The following is a 4182-nucleotide window of genomic DNA, read 5'->3' as shown; positions in this document are numbered from 1 at the left end:
AGGTGTGGCAGGGGATGCTGGGACTAGTAGTTTCAACTGGAGAGGCACGAATCGCAATTGCAACTGCATACACACATTGAGCAATTGTTAGCCATTGCGCATGCATATAAGTCACACTGCGTGTGCAGCTATCGCGCTGCAATTACGCACGCAGGTAGGAACCAATCGCCGAGTGAGTGACAGCTGTGAGTGTTTGGGGGTGGTAACGGGGAAGTGGTCGGAGAAACGCAGATGTGCCTGTCTGTTTGAACGCTGTTTCATGGGCGTGCATAAATTAGTCACTACGAATGCATACGTAGCTTAAGTATTCACTGTGTGCGACAAGACTTGCAATTCCTGCAATGGGTCAGAGCTGCTATAATTGCGGGTGAAGGGCCGATGTGCTCTGATGTTACCGACGTATACACAGCACTGTGAGGTATTACAGATGTGAGATAGCAGTAGTGGGCGTCTCTATGCTGGCTGAGCTGTGGCAGCTGTTACAGATGTATACATAGGACTGTGAGGTATTACAGATGTGAGATAGCAGTAGTCGGCGTCTCTATGCTGGCTGAGCTGTGGCTGATGTTACAGATGTATACACAGGACTGTGAGGTATTACAGATGTGAGATAGCAGTAGTGGGTGTCTCTATGCTGGCTGTGCTGTGGCTGATGGTACAGATGTATACACAGGACTGTGAGGTAATACAGATGTGAGATAGCAGTAGTTGGTGTCTCTATGCTGGCTGAGCTGTGGCTGATGTTACAGATGTATACACAGGACTGTGAGGTATTACAGATGTGAGATAGCAGTAGTGGGTGTCTCTATGCTGGCTGAGCTGTGGCTGATGTTACAGATGTTTACACAGGACTGTGAGGTATTACGGATGTGAGATAGCAGTAGTGGGTGTCTCTATACTGGCTGAGCTGTGGCTGATGTTACAGATGTATACACAGTACTGTGAGGTATTACTGATGTGAGGAAGCAGCAGTGGGCATCTCTACGCTGGCCGAGCTGTGGCTGACATTAGCATAAATTCGCAGCTGAATTGCGTGAGATTACACAGCTGCGATCACAATTGCATTCCGTGCTGAATCAGATCCTATATTCCTTTACCATACAGAATGTAATAGTTGAAATTTTACTAACAACAGTTAAATATAAAAACCATTGGACATGAAATGAGGTGAATTTGAATTTCCTTGTGGTTCTTTAAAGAAAGTAAGAAAATTAAAAAATTACTGTAACTTATTCCTGCTTATTTGCACCGTTCATCTAGTCATTAGGAAAAACCATCAAAATAATGACCGTACAAAAAGATTTACAGTATATTTATTCGGTATATTTAAAGATATAGTAAGCGGCACAGTAATTGCTGCTCCCTATTCTATTTTATGTAGAAACCAAATTCAAAGAAATCAAATACAAATAATTAAATTGCACTATAGCTGTTGTCAAACTTAAAGTGATATTATAGCCTATAATTACTTTGCTGCTTACAGACAATGGGCAAAATGTACTCAGCAGCGGGTTCTAAATCCCAGTGGTTTGGTGGTAGTTTTGCGGCGGTTTTGCTATCTGCAGAATTACTAAGGTCAAACCCACTGCAAAACCGCTGCAAAACCGTCGTCAAAACACATTTTCGAATAGAATAGAACAGGGCTGCCAGTTAGAAACTGCTGCAAAACCGCCACCAAACCTCTAGGGTTTAGAACAGAATAGAACCTACTGTAAACAGCCACCAAACCTCCGGGGTTTAGAACCTGCCGCTTAGTAAATTTTGCCCAATATGTGAAACAGTACAGGTTCAATTATTACATTTGGTCGTGTGGTTTTCTGGTTCCTGCACAGCGCAGAGCAGTAAGAAGAGAGCGTTTCATTCTGGCATTGCTGGCTATTAATACAATGGAGTGCAGGCTTGGGTAGGCAAAGCAACAAATATTGCACAATGATAAACAGGCTGATTCTTCTGATTGGTAGCAAAAATGTATCATGTTTGAACTTATAAAACACAGAGCATAAAAGAACAGAAAAGAGACCATATTTCTAATTACACTTATGTGAGCGTCTAGTTGGATATTAGTGAATCCTGAATCTTTGCTGCTCATATTCTTGGTGTGTTTCAGGAGCGATACAATCAGAAGACAAATGGCCGCACAGAATATGAGGAACGGTACGAGGGATCCTGTGAAAAAGATGACAAATGAATTTCCCAAATTTGTGTCCAGAGTCACATTTCCAGTGTTAGAGCTGTTACTGTCCATGGTAGAATTCATGTAGTGTACTGAGTACACGAGCCATATGTTGGGCAGGCTGGAAAGAAAAGACACCAGAAGTGAGGTCAGGAGCATCCAGGGGACCATCCTGGAGATGTTCATCTTAAGTCTCATGAATAATCTGTTGCTGTAGTTTGTGATCTTCGTGCAGTAGAAGACGCAGAGTACGGTGCCCCACCACAGGCTGCAGAACACCAAACATTCTGAAGCAGTGAGAGGATACTTAGTAGCATCATTTGAAGTGAAGGAATGAGTGAAAATGACCACAGTAGATACTTGGAAACCAATTGCTAGAAGAATGATCCTCACCACTCCCAGGCTGGTCATGATATAGTCAATGGTTTGAAGAGTTTGACCCTTCAGCCACCAAATGAAGATCTATGTCACAATAAATGCATTGAGAAGTAATCCGATAATTATCAGAGAACAGAGGACAAATGATAACAGGATGAAAGTGTTAAAATTCATATTTTGATGTGATGAATACTGTATTTCACAGCATCTGATTTCTTAACAATCATCCAATGTATGGTGTGGTATAACAGGGGAATATTATACATAGGGTTGTTTGCATTAGGTTTGGCATGACATATGGCTACAAATCTACAAATAGTTTTGTTATCATTGCATTTTAACATTTGAATGCAATGACTAAATTAGTTACATAATAATACCCCCATTTTGCCTGTCCCAGCCTGACCCCCCCCCCTTTCAGACAGAAAAGCTGATCAACACAAGTATTTTTTCTGTCTGAAAGGGTCAACCCGGGTCAAAATTGCAGGGTCATGGACAGTTGATCAGCAAATTACCAGATAAAAGTGCTCTACCTTGTAATTTGCTTTTCTGTGTGAAATGGGTCTCAGTCAGGTACTGTATATGTGAAACTCAGCTCCCTGTGCACCTACAGTAGCAGCAATCTCCTGATGTTTGTGGGGATTATTAATGATATTAGACTGCATGGAGATGTAATATAATCTGTACGCAGTGTTCCAATTACATAATTGTCATTATACAGCAATTAATGCCATAGTTTCTTGTATAATAAAATACAACGCCAATGAAGAGGACATGACAAAAATAAACGTAGGAAAAAAATCATAAAAGAGGCGCTCACATTCAGTGTAAAGTGTGCTGTTCACTGACTCTGAGGGCCGCCTTAAATATTCAGCTGCAACTCACCAACAAGTAGGAGATTACAGAAGCCACTGCTGTAAATATAGCCAAATAAGTTAAAAACAACTAATACCCCTTTTCCACCTAAATTCCAGGTCTGACCCGGAGTTGGAACAAAGGCCCTCATTCAGAGCCGCTCACTAGCGGCCGTACGCTCGTTCCGAGCGATGTTCGCACATCTGCGCATGCGTACAGTTTTTAGTACGCATGCGCGTACCAATCAGTGCGGCCGAAAATCGTTTGTACGCTATATAGCGAGTGCCTGCTATTTTGAGTGACAGAATGAGGTGTATGTGGGTGGTAACAGGGGAAGGTGCTTGTAAACGGGGAGTGGAGATCAGAACGCAGGCGTGCTTAAAGGTCAAAACGGGCGTTTTAAGGGTGTGCATAATTAATACAGCAGCGTCATTGACCACGTCACTTGGTTTTTTTTAACTCAGAACTGCTCGCAAAATAGCGGTTGAAAAAACCAACCACAAGAATAGCGAGCAGTTCATACGCTGTACAATGTACTCGATTAATCTAATAAATAGCAGACATGCCGTATGGTGCGAGCGGCCAGGGGGCGTTTTTAACAAATAAACGAGCGTATGTTTTGCTCGCTCGTTCAGACTTAGAGGTGTGAACAGACTGCAATTTGCGAACGGATCATTTGAATAGCCACCCCTTGTTTTAGAACGAACGACCGCAAATAGCGAGTGGCTCTGAATGAGGGCCAAAGTTCCTATCCGGATCAGACCCGGAATTTTGTC

At 42.5% G+C, this 4182-nt stretch overlaps 1 pseudogene; it reads right to left on the bottom strand.

Moving 5' to 3' along the window:
• Positions 1-1795: 1795 nt before the first annotated feature.
• Positions 1796-2725, bottom strand: LOC148534837 (taste receptor type 2 member 39-like; annotated as a pseudogene).
• Between the last annotated feature and the right edge of the window lie 1457 nt (positions 2726-4182).

This window comes from Taudactylus pleione, unplaced genomic scaffold (genome assembly GCF_031769625.1).
Source record: "Taudactylus pleione unplaced genomic scaffold, aTauple2 ptg000063l, whole genome shotgun sequence".
Taxonomy (NCBI): Eukaryota; Metazoa; Chordata; class Amphibia; order Anura; family Myobatrachidae; genus Taudactylus; species Taudactylus pleione.
Note: the sequence above shows the minus strand (reverse complement) of the source record. Positions and strands in the feature narration are given on the sequence as shown.